General features: G+C 40.0%; 3 pseudogenes across 1 annotated transcript; 2 read left to right on the top strand and 1 right to left on the bottom strand.

The window, feature by feature from the left end:
• Positions 1-708: 708 nt before the first annotated feature.
• LOC128561671 (40S ribosomal protein S6-like) lies at positions 709-1,505 on the bottom strand (annotated as a pseudogene). The gene has a single exon (XR_008373311.1). The product of XR_008373311.1 is annotated as a 40S ribosomal protein S6-like (transcript).
• Positions 1,506-2,943: 1,438 nt separating this feature from the next.
• LOC128562037 (52 kDa repressor of the inhibitor of the protein kinase-like) lies at positions 2,944-5,333 on the top strand (annotated as a pseudogene).
• A 15,461-nt stretch (positions 5,334-20,794) lies between these two features.
• LOC128562452 (carbonic anhydrase 2-like) lies at positions 20,795-21,379 on the top strand (annotated as a pseudogene).
• The last annotated feature ends 1,718 nt before the right edge of the window (positions 21,380-23,097 follow it).

Below are 23,097 nucleotides of genomic sequence, written 5' to 3'. Positions count from 1 at the left end.
TTATGCATTTGTGGGGTACAAAGTGTTGATTTTTTGTAAAATTTGGAATCCTTACATCAAACTAATTAATATAGCTTTCACCTCATTTACTTAATTATTGTGTTAAGACATTTATGTTCTAGACTTGATAGATTTAACTTGTACATCTTGATGAGGTATGAGGGATATAGAATAAACAAAGCATATATAAATTTTACAATTTATTGAAAACTTACATATGTATACTGCCATAAATCATCACTAAAATCAAGCCTCCCCAAAGTTTCTTCTTATTTCTCTGTACCATATTTGTCCTGTCTCTCCTTGACACAATCATCTGAACTTTATAGATTTGTTTTGTAATAGAATCATATAGGTGGTAGTGTGAATGTCTGTATGTGTATTTTGTATTCTTTAAGTCAACATAGTCATTTTAAGATTTATTATGATGTTTTCTTACATTAATGGTTTGTACTTTTCATTGCAGCGTAGGATTACCTGGTATGGATATACCACAATTTTTTATCCTTTACCTTGGACAGAAATATAGGACTTATTTTTCCATTTTGAACTTTTCTCTGAAAACCTAAACCCAGTAGGCTGTAACTTTGTAGTATTGTCCTAGCATACAATTGCACTTTATAACTCCTTGGGGAAAAAAATCCAACCTGGGATTTTGCCTAAAACGGTTCTAACATCTAGTACATTTAATATTAATCTTTTAAGAGCTTTTTTTTTTTTAGAGATAAGAACTCGTTTATTTGTTACTCAAAAACAATCTTATTTTTGACTGGATTCAGACTTAGAAGTGGAAGCTCTCAGAGAGGACAGCCTGTGTCTCTTGGCAATCTGTTCCTGGCGCTTTTATTTGGCCTCCTTCATTCTCTTGGCCAGAAGTTTAGCATATTCTGCAGCCTCTTCCTTATTTTTCTTAGTACGCTGTTTCTTCAGAGCAATATGCTGGCGTTTATGTTGTAAGACACGTGGAGTTACAAGACGCCCAATCTTGGGTGCTTTGGTCCTAGGTTTCTTACCTTCTTTGTTTAAGGGCTTTCTCACAACGTATTGGCGAACATCATCTTCTTTAGACAGATTGAAAAGTTTGCGGATTCTGCTAGCTCTTTTAGGCCCCAGACGCGAGGTACCGTAGTATCAGTCAGTCCAGGGATATCCTTCTCTCCTTTTTTTACGATAACCAAGTTGAGAACACTCCGATTGGCATCCACAATGCAACCCGGAACAGATTTGTGCTTCCTTTCTCCAGTTCTTGCTCTATAACAGGAATGCCCCTTACTCAGCAGCAGGTGGACACAGCCATGGGTCAAGACACCCTGCTTCATGGGGAAATGTTGCTTGTCATTTCCACCACTGATTCGGACCACATAACCCTTCCATTCTTCACCTAGCGCGTCAGCAGCAACTTCTGTGGCCATTTGCTTCTCATAGTAAGTACGAAGTTTGGGTTCATCGTCCAATTCAGTGAGTTTCTGGCAGCCATCGGCTGGGAAGGAGATATTCAGCTTCATCCTGAAGTATCTGAACGCCTCCCAGGCACCACAGAAAAGAGCTAGAACTTAATTTCAAAACAAACAAACAAAAAACCCAAAACAACCAATGATATGAAGCATTATGGTTTTGTTAATTACCACTACATTTTATTATGAAAACCATTGAACATTCAGCATTCATTAGTTAATATTTTATTAAAATTGCTTATTATAGACCTATTTTCCATTCTTTTCTTTACTGATACATCTATTAGCTTTTCATAATTCTATTGCATTTATATCTAAATATTAGACAACAGAATGCTTTCTCCTGAATATTTTCACAGTTCTGTCATTAACTAGAATTCAATTTTTGTTGTTCACTGAGCTTTTCTCTTATGGGATAGAGTGAGAGGTTGACATTAGCAAGATGGCAAAATAAGGTCCAGGCTCTCAGACTCCCAGGGATACATGGCTGTTCGTTTGATGCCTAATATATAACAACACTTTACAAATATTATGAAGTGAAATGTGTCCTCCAAAATTTATATGTTGAATTCCTATGTGACTACATTTGGATATAGTGTTTTTAAGGAGACAGCCTTAGAGACATCCTTCCAGAACATGACATCATTAACACTGTACAATTAACTACCAAACATTGTTTAGGTGTGGAACTCTTACCATCTACTTTAAAGATACCTGGTTAAGGAAAAAGGCAATTTTTTGTTCTCACATCAAGTACTGAGTTAAATGATTGAAATCACTTCCATATTCTAAAACATATTATTTTGGGGAGAGAGATGTAAGGTGGAAAATCTTCAAATTTAGGGTACCTAATTACCTTAATAAGATTGAGTTCAATGACAGTGAAGACAGCAAAAATCATTGGCATAAATAGTTGATCTGTGGTGTTGCTCTTCAACTGTCTCCTTCACAGTCATGATTCAAAGTATTTTTTTTTTTTATTGTTGGGGATTTATTGAGGGTACAATAAGCCAGGTTACACTGATGATTCAAAGTATTTTCAACTTGACCCACAAGCAGGATGAAAGGAGCTTTTGGAAACAGAAAATGGAACACTAAAGCTACAATGTTTCATCCTTTGTTTCTGGAAAGTCAATCAGTCTTTCTGCAAATACTTTCTGGAGTGTCTGTAATTCATTTAAAAAATATATTTAGGCGCCGGGGTGCACTGTGGGAAGGAGGCAGCAGCGTCTGGGGCCGGCGGGAGGTACACCAGCGGCAGTAAATCCTCCCGGCCGCTCGCAGCACTGTGGAGCCGCGTCCTCAGTCTGGCCTCGGACCGCCGCACCCTTCCTGCCCCTTACGGCTTCTTGTCCGCCCGCCCCTCCCCCATGCGCTGTTCTGGTCTAGCCCGCCGAGTGCCCTGGCTCCCCTGGCCGGCCACAATGGCTGGCAGACTGCCCTGAGGAGGCTGGGAAGGGAGGGTCGAGCCGCCGGCCGGCGGGCAAAGATGCCGAACTTTTGCACTGCCCCCAACTGCCCGCCGAAGGAAGAGCACGCAGTCCCACCTGGCCTTCAGATTCCCGCGGGATCTGGCTAGGTCTTGAACTCCCGGACTCAGGTGATCCTCCTGCCTCAGCCTCCTGAGTAGCTATGCCAGAAGTGGGTGGAGAACTGTAGGAGAGCAGACTTAGAAGACAAGACACCTGATCAACTAAAAAAACATTATCGATTATGTGCCAAACACTTTGAGACCTCTAAGATCTGTAGAATTATACAGAGGCAGAGGCATCAGAAAACTAAAGAATGATGGGTTATTTTATTTCTCAAAATTAATTGAAGCAGAATCTTGTGAAGTCATTGGGAGAGCCCTATAGGACAGTTCTTCGAGATAATGCAATACTAACAATATTTGATTTTAACAGTCATTTGAACAATCCACACAGTAGTCACAGAAAATGAATAAAAGAATTGAGTGAAGATGAAATCAGGACACTGAAACAGAAAAAAATTGATGAAACTTCTGAACAGGAACAAAATATAAAGAAACCAATAACAGCAATGCTATTAACCCCAGTGCAGAAGAGAGGCGTGAAGAATAGGATGAGGACATTTTACCTCTAACCCTTCAAGAGAAGGAAAACAAAGAATATCTAAAATCTCTATTTGAAATCTTGATTCTTATGGGAAAATAAAACATATCTCTAGATGGACATGAGGCTGATGAATTCCCAGAAGGTCTCTTTACTCCTGATAACTTTCAAGCACTGCTGGAGTGCCGGATAAATTCTGGTGAAGAGGTCCTGAGAAAGTGCTTTGAGATAACAGCAGTTAACACATTGTTTTGTTCAAAAATATAGCAGAAACAGATGCTAGAAATCTGTGAGAGCTGCATTCGGGAAGAAATTCTCAGGGAAATGAGAGACTCACGCTTCTATTCCCTTATCACAGAGGATGTAGTAGGTTCGTGGATGAATCTCATAACCTGAGAGAGGAATTTGTGGGCTTCCTGCCTTATGAAGCAGATGCAGAAATTTTGGCTGTGAAATTTCACTCTACAATATGGGGGGGGTGAGTTAAATATGGAGTATTGTCATGGCTAGGCTTACATTGTGTCCAGTGGATTTTCTTCCAAAATGAAAGTTGTTGCTTCTAGATTTCTAGAGAAATATCCCCAAGCTATCTACACACTTTGCTCTTCCTGTGCCTGAAATATATGGTTGGCAAAATCAGTGCTTGTTGTGGGAGTATCTGTTGCATTGGTAACAATTGAGGAAGTTTGTTCTTTTTTCCATGGATTACCACAACTGCTTTTAGAACTTGACAATGTAATTTCTGTTCTTTTTCAGGGCAGTGAAGAAAGGGCTAAAGAACTGAAGGAAATTTGCCATTCTCAGTGGACAGGAAAGCATGATGCTTTTGAAGTTTTAGTGGATCTCCTGCAAGCACTTGTTTTATGCTTAGCTGGTATAAACAGTGATGCAACTGTTAGATGGAATAATTGTAAAGCTGGCCAAGCATTTGTCCTCCGTAGTGCGGTAACAGATTTTGATTTCATTGTTACTATTATTGTTCTTAAAAATGTCCTCTCTTTCACACGGGTCTTTGGGAAAAATCTCCAGGGGCAAACCTGATGTCTTCTTTGCAGCCAGTAGCTTGACTGCAGTGCTGCATTCACTCAATGAAGTGATGGAAAATATTGAAGTTTATCATGAGTTTTGGTTTGAGGAAGTCACAAATTTGGCAACTAAACTTGATATTCAGATGAAGCTCTCTGGGAAATTCCGCAGAGCTCAGCAAGGTATCCTGGAACCTCAACTAAGTTCTGAGAGTTACTATAAAGAAACCTTAAGTGTTCCAACAGTGGAACACATTATTCAGGAACTTAAAGATATATTCTCAGAGCAGCACCTCAAAGCTCTTAAATGCTTGTCTCTAGTACCCTCAGTCATGGGTCAACTCAAATTCAATACATCAGAGGAACACCATGCTTAGTAAAGAAGTGATTTACCCAATCTCGACACACTGTCAGCCGAACTTCATTGTTGGAGAATTAAATGAAAACACAGAGGAAAAGATATTGAGCTTCCATCCACTATTTATGAAGCCCTTCATCTGCCTGACATCAAGTTTTTTCCTAATGTGTATGCATTGCTGTAGGTCCTGTGTATTCTTCCTGTGATGAAAGTTGAGAATGAGTGTTATGAAAATGGATGAAAATCTCTCAAGGCATACTTGAGGAACACTTTGACAGAACAAAGGTCAAGTAATTTGGCCTTGCTTAACATAAATTTTGATATTAAACATGATCTGGATTTAATGGTGGACACATATATCAAACTCTATACAACTAAGTCAGAGCTTCCTGCAGATAATTCAGAAACCACTGAAAATAATTAAGAGACTTTAAATATATTTTAATATTTGAAAGAAGTTTTGTAGTTGTATGCAGGCCACTTAATCACTGAATATCTTTGCCTGTATGCCTACATTGACTACTTTAGCCATTGATAATCTACCTAGTTGAATAGCCCCTGTTGAACTCTCATGCTTTGAAGACCTATCTGTTCTTCCAGAAGATAGCATTAAAAGTGCCATGTTTCAATTTTTTGTGATCTCTGCTTCTGACACTGTTAAATTGTTTTAGTTAAGACAATTTAGACATAACATTTACTATCACGGTAGACCCATATCAGGTACTGAGTTGTCAATTCTGTGAAGAAATAAATTTTGAAGAGGTATGAGAGGAAGGAATACATTTTATAAAATGTTACAATAAAGCCAATGATTGACCTTTGAAGCTAGTAGAAGTTTTAAATATGTTGTTAAAAATCTGTGGACAGAAATTACCAAAGAGAAGCTTGTGAGCTCACTAAATGAGGATTTCAGTGTAGATTTTGTCTTTATCAACTGAACTTAAAGGAACAAGTGACAGTTAAAGTTTGAATGGAAGAGCCTGCCATTGTTACTCCACACCAGGTTGTTGCTGTTTACATTCCTTTGTTGAGCCTATTCTCCATAAGCTTTTTAGCAGGCATGTGTTGAACATTTCTGTTTCATGATTGACAGAGTCAGAGGCCATGGATACTGACAACTGACTTAACTGTTTTCTTCTGTCTTTTCCCCCATGACTTTATATACTGCCTCATCTTGATTTATAAACAAAACCTGGAAAAGCTACAAAAATAAGTGTTTTGTGGTTTATCTAGAAATAATATGGAAAATATTGCTGTTAGTTTTGGTGAAGAAAATCAATTTTGTATAGCTTATTTCAATCTAAATAAAATGTAAATTTTGGTTATAAAAATTGTATTTATTTAAATTGACAAATACAAATTCTATATCTTTATTGTGTGCAATAAGTTATGGATACATTTTGTAATGACCAAATTGAGCTAATTGACATGCATTTCCTCACATTATCACTTTTAGTGATGAGAACACAAAATCTCTCAACCATTTTCAGAAATACAATATATCCATTAAGAACTAGGATCCCCATGTGGTACAATACATATCTTGAAATTATTCCTTTCATTGAACTGAATTTTTGTGTCTTTTGATCAACTTCTCCCAATCCTACATCCTATTCAGCTCCTGGTAACCACCATTCTACTGTCTGCTTTTATTAACTCAATTTAGTGAGTACTAAAGCAATTTAGTAAGGTCTTCAGGGATCAAGGCAATATCCTCACCCCAAAAGAGTTTTCAATTTTAACCAAACATGATAGCAGTGAAGCCAGAGCAACTCCTGCCTCAGGCTTGGGAAAGGAAAACACATTTTTTCTTAAATGTCTTAAGAAAAGATGGGGAAAGTTGTGCTTCCACCATGGATGAAATTTTATCCTGAGAAAAATAGGAACACTAGACAAAATAGAAGACATGTCATGGGATCTATCAATGAGATAACAGCCAGTGAAGTAACATGAGACCAAGATCCAGGAGAAGGACAGTCAGGACAATATCAGCTTAGTTTCATGAATGATTTCTGAAGGAGATTGAAGAGGTGCAAAAGGAGCAGAGAAAGAGTCTAACAGACAGAAGGGACATGTCAATATTTCTTTACATTCACTAGAAACTGCCTTTTATAATTTGTCTATAGTCTTCGGGAGTTTCTAAAAGGGAAGTAGGGAGTTCCAGCAGAATCAATGAAAAGATCACAATCAATCCATAAGTCTGTCTCCAAAGGCAAGGCTGCCACTTTGGTCATCTGTCTGGATGCAAGAGTTTCATAGTACCCATTAACTTGGATATAGTAAAAAGCCTTCTTCACCCCCTTTACAACTTGTGCATGAAAACCTGGGTACCTATCTCCGCTAACACTATCTCTGTCTGTTTTGCAATGTTGGTCTTATTCCATTTGAGAAAAGTAAAATAAACTTGTCTATCTTTCTATTCTAGTCTTGGTATGGAGAAATCTTCCTCAGAACTCCTCTGTACTAGATCAAACCCTAACATCCTACAGATGGAGCCTCTGGTAACTGATCTCATTTGCAGACTAGATTTAGGGTTAATGAGATTCCCACCTCCCCTGAATTCCTGCAAGAAATAAATTCCTGTTTTCTTTATAGCATAATAGTATCCCACTTATTTGTTCCACAACACCATTCAGAAAGAGAGGATCAATATTCAAGGAGCCAAATCCATGAAGTTCACATAAAATGTAAAATGTGTGTTCACTTGCTTATGTGGTTGAGAACTGTGTAAAGCAAAATATAAAAAAGGTGCAAGGAGAAACCAATAGAGAAGCAGAGTGGGGGATTTTAACACCACTCACTTAGTAATGAATACAAAGCACAGACAAAACATCAGTAAGAACATAGATGACATGAATAGCAAACCATCATAACTATCTGTATATATAGTTCACAACTGTAGAAGATACAATATTTTCAAGCACATATGGTGCCTTTGTAAAAATGAACCATGTTCTGCCCATAAAGCAAGTCTCAAAAAAGAAAAAGCAAATATTAGAGGAATAAAACCCCACATACTATGTTCTCTGATACACATTTTACTACAGTTATTAAATGAAAACAATATTCTTATTACAACTATAAATTAAACCTTTAAAAAGCATCCACACAAAACAAAACAGCAAAGATAACACAATGGTATTTTTTCAAGATCTTTAAAATATGACAATGGAGCTTTAATAGGAATTGCATTAAAATTGTATATTGCTTTGGGTAGTATAGACATTTTAACAATGTTGATTCTTCCCAGCCATGAGCATGGTATGTTTTTCCATTTGTTAATATCTTCAGCTATTTCTTTTCTTAAAGTTTCATAGTTCTCTTTGTAGAGATCTATCACATCCTTTGTTAGCTATACTCCCAAATATTTCATCTTCTTTGGCACTACTGTGAAAGGAATAGAGTCCTTGACTGTTTTTTCGGCTTGGTTATTGTTGGTATATATAAAGGCTACAGATTTATGGGTGTTGATTTTGTAGCCTGAGACATTGCTGTATTCCTTGATCACTTCCAAAAGTTTTTTAGTAGGATCCCTAGTGTTTTCCAGATAAATGATCATATCATCTGCGAAGAGCGAAAGTTTGATCTCTTCTGACCCTATGTGGATACCCTTGATCGCCTTTTCTTCCCTAATTGCAATAGCTAAAACTTCCATTACAATGTTAAAGAGCAATGGAGACAATGGGCAACCTTGCCTGGTTCCTGATCTAAGTGGAAATGATTTCAATTTAACTCCATTCAATATGATATTGGCTGTGGGTTTGCTGTAGATGGCCTCTATTAGTTTAAGAAATGTCCCTTCTATACCAATTTTCTTAAGTGTTCTGATCATGAAGGGATGCTGGATATTATCAAAAGCTTTTTCTGCATCAATTGAAAGAATCATATGGTCTTTATTTTTAAGTTTGTTTATGTGTTGAATTACATTTATAGATTTACGTATATTGAACCAGCCTTGAGACCCTGGAATAAATCCCACTTGGTCGTGGTGTATAATTTTTTTGATGTGTTGTTGGATTCTTTTTGTTAGGATCTTATTGAGTATTTTAGCATCAATATTCATTAGTGACATTGGTCTATAATTTTCTTTTCTTGTTGGGTCTTTCCCTGGTTTGGGGATCAAGGTGATGTTTGCTTCGTAGAATGTGTTGGGTAATATTCCTTGTTTTTCTATATTTTGGAAGAGATTTAGTAGTATAGGTACTAGTTCTTCTTTAAATGTTTGGTAGAATTCTGATGTAAAGCCATCTGGTCCTGGGCTTTTCTTTTTAGGGAGATTTTGTATAGTTGATGCTATTTCAGAACTTGATATGGGCCTGTCCAACATTTCCACTTTGTTCTGGCTAAGTATTGGTAGGTGGCATACTTTCAGGTACTGGTTGATTTCTTTCAGATTTTTTTTTTTTTTTATTGTTGGGGATTCATTGAGGGTACAATAATTCTTTCAGATTTTTTATATTTCTGAGAGTAGTTTCTTGTAGTATTTGTTAAGGATTTTTTGAATTTCTAAGGGGTCTGTTGTTATTTCATCATTACCATTTCTGATTGATGAATATTTTTTTTAAAGATTTTACTCTTTTTCCTGGTTAGGTTGGCCAAAGGTTTACCTATTTTATTGATCTTTTAAAAAAACCGACTTTTGGATTTATTGATCTGTTGTATAATTCTTTTGTTTTCAATTTCATTTAGTTCTGCTCTGATTTTGGTTATTTCTTTTCTTCTGCTGGTTTGGGGTTGGAGTGTTCTTCCTTCTCCAGTTGCTTGAGATGTCCCATTAAGTTATTAACTTCCTCTCTTTCCGTTTTCTTGAGGAAGGCTTGCAGTGCTATAAATTTCCCTCTTAGGACTGCCTTTGTGGTATCCCAGAGGTTCTGGTAATTGGTGTCTTGATTGTTGTTTTGTTCCAAAATTTGGTGATTTCCTTCTTAATCTCATCTATAATCCATCTATTCTTCAGCATAAGGTTGTTTAGCTTCCATGTTTTTGTATGGGTATGTAGGTTCCTGTTGTTATTGAGTTCAACTTTTATTCCATGATGGTCTGAGAAGATGCAAGGAATAATTTTTATTTTTTTAAAATTTTCTGCAGTTAGATTTGTGGCCTAGGATGTGGTCAATTTTGGAGTATGTTCCATGGGCTGATGAGAAGAATGTGTATTCAGTTGTGTTGGGATGAAATGTTCTTTAGATGTCTGTTAAGTCCAGATGTTGAATGGTTAAGTTTAAATCTAAAATTTCTTTGCTTAGCTTCTTTTTGGAGGTTCTATCCAGCACTGCCAAAGGGGTGTTAAAATCCCCAACTACTATGGAACTGGAGGAAATCAAGTTGCTCATGTCTGTTAGAGTTTCTCTTATAAATTGAGGTGCGTTCTGGTTGGGTGCATAAATATTAATAATTGAAATATCATCATATTGAGTATTACCTTTAACAAATATGAAGTGTCCATCCTTATCCTTCCTTATTTTGGTTGGTTTAAAGCCTATTGCATCTGTGACTAGGATTGCAATGCCTGCTTTTTCCTGCTTTCCATTTGCCTGTAGTATAGATGACCATCCCTTTACCTTGAGTCTATATTTATCTTTTAATGTAAGATGTAATTCTTGTATGCAGCAGATATCTGGCTTGAGTTTTTGTATCCAGTCAGCCAACCTGTGCCTCTTTAGAGGACAATTTAAACCATTCACATTAATTGAGAATATTGATAAGCCTTTCGAGAGTCTGGTGGACATTTTTAATCCTTTTGCGACCTTGGAAGTTGGAATTTGATCAAAATTTTCTGGGTGGGTTTACTTTTGTGGTGGTGGATTACACTGGTCTTTATGGAGGATAGGTCTGAGAATATCCTGGAGACCTGATTTAGTTGTGGCAAATTTCTTCAACATGTGAATGTCATTGAAGTATTTAATTTCTCCATCAGAAATGAAACTCAGTTTAGCTGGGTACAGGATCCTGGGTTGAAAGTTATTTTGTTTTAGGAGATTAAAAGTCGATGACCATCCTTTTCTAGCTTGAAAGGTTTCAACAGAGAGATCTGCAGTTATTCTAATATTCTTGCCCTTGTAGGTGATGGTTTCCTTTCATCTGGCTGCTTTCAGAATTTTCTCCTTCATATTAACTTTAGTGAAATTGATTATGATGTGTCTGGGGGATGTCTTATTTGGGTTGAGTCGTGCTGGAGTTCTGAAACTGTCTGCTATCTGAATTTCAGAATCTCTTGTCATGTCTGGGAAGTTCTCCTTCATAATCTCATGGAGAAGAGACTCTGTGCCTTGTGAAGCCACTTTATTGCTTTCAGGGATCCCTATAAGATGAATATTGGTTTTCTTTGAATTATCCCAGAGCTCTCTGAGAGAGTGATCTGTTTTTGCCCTCCAATTCTCTTCCTCTTTGAGAGTTTGGGAGCATTTGAAATCTTTGTCTTCAATGTCAGAAATCCTTTCTTCTGCTTGCTCCATTCTGTTACTGAGGGATTCTACTGTGTTTCTTAGATCTTTGAGGGCTGCAACTTCTTGTCTCAATGTGTCAAAATCTTTGGTCATTTGGTCTTTGAATTTGTTGAATTCTTGAGATATCTTTTGGGTTACTGCTTGCAATTCTAATTTGATCTTATTTGCTATCCAGATTCTGAATTTGATTTCTGACATCTGAGCTATTTGTGCATGGGATCTTGTGCTGTGTCTGCCCCATTGATCCTTGGAGGAGTTGATCTACTCTGATTATTCATATTGCCAGAGTTTTTCTGTTGATTTAGCCTCATGATTGTTTTTCACTGTTGACTCTGGCCGTCCTCAGAGTTGGGGAGGTGTCTCTCCAAGATTAGACCCCATTGGGATCACTCTATTGTTGCTGGATCTTTGTAGGGAGTGACCCTGTGTAGTTCCTCTGGGGATGTCCCATCCAGGGAGTACTGGTTGTGGAAGCAGCTGTGGAGTGTGACACACTCGGATCCAACAACAGGGCGGGAGGTTGTGTGCATTGTTCTGGGAGTGCCTGGCGCCCAGTGACTTTGGCACAGAGAGCCCAAGGCTCCAGCAGTCTCTGGCCAGGAGAAGGGCTCTGTGCAGAGGCAGGGAGGGCTTCGGAGAGCACGCAAATACCAGAGTCCCTGGCCAGATGAGCGGGCCGGCGTGGAGGCAGGGAGGGTACAGGAAGGAGGATGCAGGGTTGAGCGGCTCCCACAGTTCCTGGTCAGGGCTTATGGAGGCCCGATGGGCATGGGTCATGTGTTGGGGGTCGTGGTGCAGCTATTATGGAGGTCTGGGCAGCTCCAAGCCCAGGAGTTTGAGGTTGCTATGAGCTGTGATGCCATGGTACTCTACCCAGGGCAACAGCCCGAGGCTCCAGTGTGCCAAAACCAGTCTCACTCTGCCCCGAGTGTTAAGGCTGTAAGGTAACTCAGTCCCCGCCTTTAGTCTGCTCAGTGACTAGGTTACTAGCTCCCACCAGATCCTTGCTCTGTGACCCTGAGGGCGGAGCTTTGTGGGGTAGTTCTCTCACAATGGTTCCCTGTGGCCCACAGCCTAACACTATTAGCTCTGCCCGGCTCAGTGGCTCAGTCTAGGGCCCTTGGCAATTCCCAAAGTTCTCTGCACTCCTGCTCAAGCTCTCCCTAAGGCAGTTCAACTGAGTGCCAAGTCCAAAAACACTGAAAAAGTTCACAGGTAGGGCCTTTCCAGTTTGCAGTCTCACTGCTGCTTGTACTTATGGCTGCTGGCGGGATTAGGTCGATCGAATACACACAACCACTTGCCAGTTTTCCACAGTTTTTGTCCTCCTCTTGGGGTCCAGAAGTCCCTTTCTGACTCCCTCTGTCCTCAAAGGGATGATTATAGGCAGATCCCACCAGCCAGAGATGCCTGTAGTCTTATCTCTCCAGACTCACTGTCTTCAAGAGATATTCTAAGCCAGAAACATCCCACTAATCTGCTCCTGATCGCGGTCAGCTCCTGCAGATTCCCGGTGTGCTCCTCATTGCGGGAGCAGCTGCAGCAGCCACTCAGGCTCGGTAGGGGTTGGGGGTCCCACCTGTTGGGTTCTTTCTGGTTGTTATCGCTCCCTTTGGATGGGAACTTCTGTTGAAAGCTGGCTTCAGTTGGCTATCATCCCCCCACTCCCCTTTGTTCTTGTTGAATGTAAAAATTGGAGTTAGGGAAAATAGCCAGCCCTAGGTTTTAGCAGAACACAAGGCACACTGAAATAAAATGAACAAAGAAACAAACATAAAGACAATCAGACACACAAACACACAAACAAACAAACAAAAATAAAAACAAATAAAAAAACTTGAATAGCTTGACGTAAGCACTGTGAGCAACCATAAGAGGAAGGGGAGGGCTTGGCACCCATAGCCCAGCAGCCAGGGCACTGGCCACACATTTCAGAGCTGGTGAGCTTGTACCTGGCCCAGGGCCTGCCAAACAACAATGACAACCACAGCCAAAAAATAGCCAGGTGCCATGGCGGGCAGCTGCAGCCCCAAGCCACCTGGAAGGCTGAGGCATGAGAACCATTCAGCCTAAGAGAGTTAGAGGTTGCTGTGGGCTGTGACACCATAGTACTTCACTGAGGGAGACATAGCAAGACTATGTCTAAAAAAAAAGGTGAAAGCAGAGAAAATAATAATTAAAAACAAGTTTTAACAAAACTCCTACAAGAAAGAAAAAAGGAAAAAAAAAAAAAGCAAAAAAGAATGAGCAAAGAGAGAGAGAGAGAGAGAAAAAAAGGTAGACCTGCCATTTGATCCTGCAATTCCTCTACTAGGTGTATATCCAAAAGACCAAAATGTTACAAGGGTACATGTGAAACTTAGTAAATGTAGAATATAATTGTCTTAACACAATAACTAAGAAAATGCTAGGAAGGCTGTGTTAACCAGTGTGATGAAAAATGTGTCAAACTGTTTATAAAACCAGTATATGGTGCCCCATGATCGCATTAATGTACACAGCTATGATTTAATATTATTTAAAAAACAAGCAAAATAAACCCAAAGATATTTGCACCAGATTTTTCATTGTAGCTCAATTCATAATTTCCAAGTCATGGAAGAAGCTCAAGTGTCCATCAACCCATGAATGGATTAATAAATTGTGGTATATGTATGCTATGGAATATTATGCAGCCTTAAAAAAGATGGAAACTTTACCTCTTTTATGTTTACATGGGTGGAGCTAGAACATATCCTACTTAGTGAAGTATCGCAAGAATGGAAGAAAAAATATCCAATGTACTCAGTACTATTATGAAACCAATTTGCAATCATTCACACTTTCACATGAAGAATAGATCACAATTATGGGCCAGGATGAAGGAGGGAGGAGGAGGGATGGGAGGGGATGGAGGAGGTCACATGGAGGGAGGATGAATGGTGGGTGTGGAGGGGCCTGAAAGATGACGATGGCCCTACATGGCGGAGGAATGAGAGAAACCTAACATGTTGAGAACTATGCTTCCCAGAGACAGGTGACGCGGTAGCTACCATGTGCCTTGTAGAGTAACCTGATCTTAAGTTCTTTCCCTAGCAACTGCTGAGCTTTTGGCCCCTAAAACGCCCATAGGTGGAATGCCTGGAAAGTCCCGGGGTGTATACACCAGATGCGTGGGTGGAGGATGTGGGAAGGATATATAATCAGAGAGCTTGCTGTGCAAAAACGGTTGCTGTGCCGGAAAAGAAAGAGAGCTGTAACACCCCAACAATAAAGCAGCTGCAACTTCTCCGTTGGTGTCCTCGTCTCTGCTGGTCAGCGGCCCTGCGACACCGACAGTGGGATCACACTTACAGTGCATAATACAAGGGTACATGTCAGATCTATTAAGTATAGAGTATAAATGTTGGGTATATATTAACCAGTGTGATGTAAGCATTCCTAATTCTATATGAAATCAGCACAATTTACCCCATCAATCCACTAATGTATACATGATCTATGTGTTTATGATTTATTTATTTATTTTTTTATTAAATCATAACTGTATACATTGATATGATCATGGGGCATCATACACTCGCTTCATAAACCATTTGACACATTTTTATCACAGTGGTTAACATAGCCTTTCTGGCGTTATGTGTTTATGATTTAATAAAAAATTAAAAAAAAATAATCACTTAGTGAAAAAAAGCAATGAAAAACGCATAAAAAGTCAGAACTCAAAAAGTTGATCTACCATTAGAAAGTTAATGCAAAGTTTGGTAAACTGTTTTTCTATCTTTTTTGCCTGCTAAAAACTATGGTTGCTATGTTATGAGTGGCCTTGATATAAGGTACCAGCACTCAGCAGAAGACCCAAGGTTGGTTACTTATTTGGAACTAAAGAAAAAAAAGAATCCTCTTTACTTTTTGAAACAGTAGCTGCTTTTCTTCCTTAATTGGCATTGCTCTGTCTCACTCTTACAGTAACTGGACATATTCTTAACAAATGGCTTTGTTTAATTATGTTCCAAAACTTGAATTCTTCCCTTCCATTTATACAAGAAAAGTGGTCCAAAAAAAGTATCAAATGTTAACCAATTCTAATTTTCAAACCCTGTGTTTTCAACTACAGAAGAACAACCAGACATCCACTCCTACTCTGACAGAGCTGATTGCAGAACCCACTTCTCAGCAAAGAAGCAGTCAGAGAGGTAAGTGACCCTGTTCTCAAAAAATTGGGCTCTGCAAATCAGAGGAGTAATGTTAAATTAGGCAGTTAGTTAGACATGAGCAAGGTAGGTGACAAGTACAGGTAGGCTATTTTGGCAATTTTGGAATGTCTTAAGTCAGGAAAGCCTGAATTGTCATGCTAAGTCATGGCACTAAGTTAACATAAGAGTAGACTGATCAAAATCTTTCTGTAAGAGTCTGTTTGAGAAATAAGAGCTCTGCTAGGCTTACAAAGGGCCCTTTCACACTGCTGACTGGAAAGTGCTTCCTGAGCTAAAAGTAAGAAATCTCTCTGGGCCTAGCCACAGACTGCAACAGCTCATATCCAAGGCAATAGGACAGAGAAGTTAGGGAGACCATGGTGCTGCTGTGTAGACTTCTGCCTCAAAGAATATCTGCCCAGAGAGCTGAGCTGGTAGCATTGACTAGAGCCTTAAAGCTAAGTGAAGAAAAGCATGAACATTTCACAGACTCCCAGTTTGCTTTCCTTACCCTCCATTACCTGAGGATATTTATAAAGAAAGAGGGCTACTAACAGCAGGAAAAAAAAATTTTAATTACCCAGGTAAAATTTTGCAACTCCTAGAGACTGTATGGAATCCTAAGCAGATGGCAGTTATCCACTGCCAGGGACACCAAGGGGCTGGAGTCGCCAAGGCACAGGAGAATGCAAGGGCAGTCACTGAAGCTAAGAAGGCAGCAACCCTCCCATATTGGACTGCCACTGTTGTTCCTTTAATTCCATGGGCCCTGCACTTAACCTCTATAAATTGTGGAGGGGTAACCCCCATAAATTGTGGAGGAGAGAGAAAATAGATAAACTGAGAGGGATCTAGAGATTCTGGAAAGAGATGGAAAAGGCTGCCAAATAGGAAAATCATAGTGCCCATCTATTAACAGCAGCAATTGTTCTCACTATGCATAAGGCCATGCATTTAGGACAGAAGAAAGACCGAAAAGCTTCTGAAGAGATACTTCTACATTCCCGTCTTGGTCACCCTTGCTAAGAAAGTCAGCCAGTGTTGTCTGTCTGACATGCAGCCAGCAAATGTGTAACAGAGACCATCCTTGCCACCTAGAGTTCAGGCCTATAGGGCAGCCCCCTTGATGATGTGCAAGTGGACTATACAAAGTTGCCCATGTGTAGAGAACTGGTACTTACTAGTTCTGGTCTGCACATACTCAGGATGGTTTGAAGCCTTCCCCCACCTGGACAGTGAGGGCTCGTGAAGTGATGAGTGTTACTTAGAGAAATCATCCCATGGTTTGGGTTGCCACTCCAAATCGGATCTGACAACGGACAGGCCTTGTGACAGAGATAGTGCAGATGACAGCCAAAGTCTTGAATCATCACCTGGAAATTACATGTGGCATATCATCCTCAGAGCTCAGGTGAGGTGGAGTGCATAAATAGAACCCTTAAAACAAAAATTAGTAAACTCTGTCAAGAAGCAAAGCTTAAGTGAACACAGGCCTTACCATTAGTTCTGTAAAAAATTAGGTGTACTCCTTCTAAGAGATCAAGATATTGTTCCTATGAAATAATGTATAACAGTCCTTACCAATCCTCCATAATCCTCCAGTAAATCTACCATAATCTAAAAAACTAGGGGAAACCAAGTTGCACAGGCAGTTAGAAGCCCTCACAAAAATAGCAGAGAGTATTTCCACTTGAGTAATTGACAGAGCTTTGGTTAGTCTTTTTGTGCCTGTCCATCTTTTCTCTCCAGAAGACCAGGTCTGGGTCAAGGACTGAAACTTGGCCCCCTTATACCAAAGTAAAAGGGTTCCTACACTGTCATCCTGACCACGCCTACTGCAGTCAAGGTAAAAGAAATACTTGCTTAAATTCATCACATCAGGTTGAAGAGAGCTTCATTGCCGCTGTGGGAGGCAAGAACCGTATCCAGCCAACCCCTGAAAGGTAACACTGAGGTGATTGGCATGCCCTGCTCCAGCCACAAATCAGGAGCTGGCTTGTCAATGCATGGCCAAAGCCTGGGGACATCCTTGTGAGACATATCCTGATTAAACTTTGGGACTTAGAAAAAAGGGGAAAAGATGTAATTTTTTTTTAATTGTCGGGCATTCATTGAGGGTACAAAGAACCAGGTTACATTGATTGGTTTTGTTAGATAAGGACCCTCTTATAATTGTATCCTGCCCCCCAAAGGTGTACCACACCCTTTGTCCCCCCACCCCACCCTCCTTCCCTTTCTCAGGTCTCCCCACCTCCCACCTCCACCATGTACTAGGACCTTAATTGTCCTCAGATCAGAATTGAGTATATAGAATTCTTGTTTCTCCATTCTTGTGATGCTTTACTAAGAATAATATGTCCCACATCCATCCAGGTTAATATAAAATATGTAAAGTCTCCATCTTTTTTAGTGGCTGAATAGTATTCCATGGTATACATATACCACAGCTTGTTAATCCATTCTTGAGTTGGTGGGCACTTAAGCTGTTTCCACATTTTGGCGATTGTAAATTGAGCTGCAATAAACAGTCTACTGCAAGTGTCCTTGTGGTAAAAGGATTTTTTTTTCTTCTGGGTAGATGCCCAGTAATGGGATTGCAGGATCAAATGGGAGGTCTAGTTTGAGTCTTTTGAGGATTCTCCATACTGCCTTCCAAAAAGGTTGTATTAGTTTTCAGTCCCACCAGCAGTGTAAAAGTGTTCCCTTCTTTTCACATCATGCTGGCATCTTCAGTTTTGAGACTTTGTGATGAGGGCCATTCTCACTGGGGTTAGATGATATCTCAGGGTGGTTTTGAATTGCATTTTGCTGTACTACAAGCCCATAGTGATTAAAACAGCATGGTATTGGCACAAAAATAGAGACACACACATTTGGAACAGAATAGAAAACCAGAGATGAAACTAACATCTCACAGCCACCTAATCTTTGATAAACCAAATAAGAGATACACTGGGGGAAAGTACCCCTATTCAATAAATGGTGCTGAGAGAACTGGATATCCACATGTAAAAGACTGAAACTGGACCCACACCTTTCTCCACTCACAAAAATTGATTCAAGATGGATAAAAGACCTAAATCTAAGGTATGAAACAATGAAAATCCTCAAAGAAAGTGTGGAGAAAACACTGGAAGCTATCGGCCTGGGGAAGGATTTTATGAAGAAGACTTCCGGGGCCATCACAACAACAAAAATAAATTGGACTTAATGAAACTGAAAAGCTTCTGTACACTAAGGCGACAACAACCAAAGCAAACAGACAACCTACATATTGGGAAAGAATATGATTCAGACAAAAGCTTGATAACTAGCATCTACAGAGAACTCAAATTAATAAGCGTAAAAAGAGCCAACAATCCCTTAGATTACAGGACAAGAGAGATGAATAGAACCTGCTTAAAGAAGACAGATGAATGGCTCACAAACATGAAAAAGATGTAATCTGTATGCTGGTATTACTATGGTAAAATATGAGGTGACGACTGCATTGCTGTATATAGCTTCTATAAATATGAAACATTACTTACCTCTGCAACTGCATGTAGATGGTGAGACCCTAAAGTGTAAACGTTTATGGGGTCTCAAAGTGGGGAATGAGGGAGGATACCTGGGAAAAGTAAGGTTTAAAGGAACAAAGGCTTCTCAGAGAAACCCAAGGACACTTCTACAAGGTCCTCCCCACGGTAATCCAGCCCTTAAGAATTTATAAAATTTAGCTTCCTAGGACCTTGAAACTAATGATTGCTGCTTGCTTTCCCTTCTGTAAACCCTGCACATGATTTGACACCTCCACGAGAAATAATATGGTAATTCCTTTGTCTATATATTTGTGAGTTCAATAAAAGGACAGGGACAGAGCTGATGATGGGGCTTATTACTTTAAGCCTGATGGCCTGCTGAGTTTCCCCACAGGCAAATAAAATTCCTTCCTCTGTAATGTTTGATGAGAGTCTAGTGTTTTCTTTTTTATTAGTATTAGATCATAGCTGTGTACATTAATGCGATCATGGGGCACCATGCACTGGTTTTATAAACATTTTGACACATTTTTATCACACTGGTTAACACAGCATTCCTGGCATTTTCTTAGTTATTGTGTTAAGACAATCATATTCTGCATTCACTAAGTTTCACATGTACCCTTGTAAGATGCACCGCAGGTGTGATCCCACCAATCACCCTCCCTCTGCCCAATCTCCCCCCTCCCTCCCCTCCCTCTCTGGATCAATAAATTGTGGTATATGTACACCATGGAATATTACACAGCTTTAAAGAAAGATGGAGACTTTACCTCTTTCATGTTTACATGGATGGAGCTGGAACATATTCTTCTTAGCAAAGTATCTCAAGAACGGAAGAAAAGGTATCCAATGTACTCAGCCCTACTATGAAACTAAATTATGGCTTTCATAGGAAAGCCATAACCGAGTCTATTGGTTTCAATTCGCAGGTCCTGCAACACTTTGAAGTAGATGATAATGGGGACAAAAGATATCAAAAGTGTGAGATACAAGGGTGGGGTCCTGAGGCGGGGCGGGAGGGCGCAGGGGCCAGGGATGCCATCACAATGGGGACAGGGGATGAAAGGCACCAGGCGCCGGGTCCCCCGCAGTCCCCCGCAGTCACCAGATTCAGCGCCAGGGAGGGGGATAGGGAGCCCCAGTTGGACCCAGCAGCCTGGGAGCTACCGCCAGCACTGCCGCCCGCCGAGAGCTCAGAACTTCTCTGCCTGCCCAAGAGCCCAGGAACCGGGCAGTCTGCCGAGTAGAGCCGGGCGCCCGGAGAGGAGTTTGCACTTTCTGCCGAGCACCGCCAGAGAGGGCGTTTTTCCAGCCCTGGGAGCCTCGCCTGCTCTGCCCGCCCCAAGAGCTAGATCGATCCCGCCCTTCACCTCCTCCCCTGGCCGCACAGGTCCATCCAGGGCCCGCTCCTCCAGGCCGCCGCCAAACAAGAAGTTGGCGGGAGACTCTAAAAGCCAGGGACCCAGCAACTCGTGGACGCTCCCCGCAGGCACCCAAGCAGCCACCGCAAGACCGGCGCCAATACCTGCTCTGCCCCCCGCGCCAGAGCGACCGTGCCCCTTCACCCGGGCTTCAGCAAGCACAACGGACCTGAACACTGGCACGAGGACTTTCCTATTGCCAAGGGACAGCGTCAGTCTCCTGTTGACACCGATACCGTTGCAGCCAAGTACGACCCTTCTGTGAAGCCTCTATGTGTTTGTTATGAAAAAGTGACTTCTCCAAGGATCATCAGCAATGGTCACTCTTTCAACGTGGACTTCGATGACTCCTGGGACAGAGCAGCGCTCAAAGGAGGACCCCTTGATGGCACTTACAGATTGATTGACTTTCACTTTGACTGGGGTTCAGTTGACGAGAAAGGTTCTGAGCATACTGTGGACAAAACAAAATATGCTGCCGAGCTTCACTTGGTTCAGTGGAACACCAGATATGGGGAGTTTGGGAAAACTGTGCAAGGACCCGATGGACTGGCTGTTTGGGGTGTTTTTGTGAAGATTGGTAGTGCATCAGAAAGTCATGGATGCTCTGGATTCTGTTAAAACCAAGGAGAAGAGTGCTGACTTCACTGACTTTGATCCTGTGGCCTTCTTCCTGGAAGTTTGGACTACTGGACTTACCCGGCTCACTGACCACCCCTCCTGCTCTGGAATGTGTCACCTGGATTGTGCTCAAGGAACCCACCAGTGTCAGCAGTGAGCAGATGAAGACATCCCATAAATCTAACTTCAATAAGGAAGGTGAACCTGAGGAGCTGATGGTGGACAACTGGCATCCAGGTCAGCCACTAAATAATGACAAATCAAAGCTTCCTTCCAGTAAGTTGGCTCCATGACTGGTGTCCAAATAACGAATTTTCAGGTGCTTCCTTTTACTTAAGCACATATCTTATCTTAGTGATTTGGACCCTGGCTGCTTTGTGTCTGGTTTTCTAGACTGGTCATCTCTGCCCTGACGTACTTACTAATAAAATGTGAACAGCAAGACCAATTGTCCTGTTTGGTAGAATTGCTGTGGCAGGTTGGTGCTTTGTTTATGGTAGTAGCTAGTCTTTTTGTAACAGAGAATATCATATAAGGAATAGGACTAAAGTACCTTGACTTTTTACACAGTATGTGTGGTTATATGCACTCACAATTTTTAACTAACATGCTATTTTAAAAAAAATAGGACAATAGAGTAACTGAATGAAAATCCATATCATGAGATGGATTCAGCCAGTCAAGGCAAATTAGATGAAATAGTCATGAATCCATGTAATGTGAATTAGACCAAATAAATGTTTATGACTCCTACATGTTATAATAAAGGAACACTTTAAGGATTCTTACATATTTATAGCAAAATTGTCTTCAGAATGAATTATGTTGTATTTTGAATACAGAGATGTAAATGAAGTGTCTGTCATCTGTAAAACTGTTATAGTTGTGATACAGAGTATATTTCCATTAGAATAATACATCATAACTTCATAAATGTTGTATTTTAGATATACTATATAATAAAATTCAGAATTTAACAAAAAAATGTGAACTGCAACAAAAACAGTCTTGATGGGAATACTCATAGCCTTATGTGCTTGGGTTCAAAAGACTAAAAGATCACATATCAACAATCTAATGAATCGTCTCAAGGAACTAAAAAAGGAAGAGAAAACCAATTCAAAGCCAGCAGAAGAAAATAAATAATCAAGATCAGAGGATAGCTTAACAAAATTAAAGAAAAACAACAAAAGGACTATACAGAAGATTAATAAAAAAATTAGACAAGCCTTCTTTATCTAGATCAAACACAAACAGAAGAAAAAGAACACTTATTAATAAGCTCAAATAAAAATGGAAAAGGGGAAATTACAACTGATATCACAGAAATACACAATGTCATCTCTGAATACTACAAAAATATCTGTACTTATAAACTTGAAAACCTGGAGGAAATAGACAAATTTTTGGAAATGCACAACCTCCCTAGGCTCAACCAAGAAGATATAGAACTCCATAACAGACCATTGTCAAGCAGCCAAATTGAAGCAGCAATAAAAAATCTTCCAATGAATAAAAGTCTGTGACCAGGCAGTTTCACACCTGTTTTACCAAACCTACAAAGAAGAGCTTGTCCCTATACTGCAGAAATTATTACATTATATTTAGAAGTAAGGAATCGCCTTGATACCAAAGCCAGGAAAGGACACAACTAAAAATGAAAACTACAGACCAACATCCCTTATGAATATAGATGCAAAAATTCTCAGTAAAATCTTAGCTACCCAAATTCATTTGCACATAAAAAAAATTGATCACAACCAAATGGGCTTCTTCCCAGAGATACAAGGATGGTTCAACATAGCAAACAGACAAATGAAATCCACCATGTAAACAGATGCAACAATTACAAAAACAAAGACCATATAGTCCTTTCAATAGAAGCAGAAAAACCACTTGACAAACTTTAGTACCGATTATGTTAATAATGCTCAACAAAATACGTGTAAACGTGACTTAAAATTATAAAGGCCATATATGACAAACCCATAGGCAACA

This window comes from Nycticebus coucang, chromosome 12 (assembly GCF_027406575.1).
Source record: "Nycticebus coucang isolate mNycCou1 chromosome 12, mNycCou1.pri, whole genome shotgun sequence".
NCBI classification, from domain to species: domain Eukaryota; kingdom Metazoa; phylum Chordata; class Mammalia; order Primates; family Lorisidae; genus Nycticebus; species Nycticebus coucang.
This window is presented reverse-complemented; position numbering and strand designations above follow the sequence as displayed.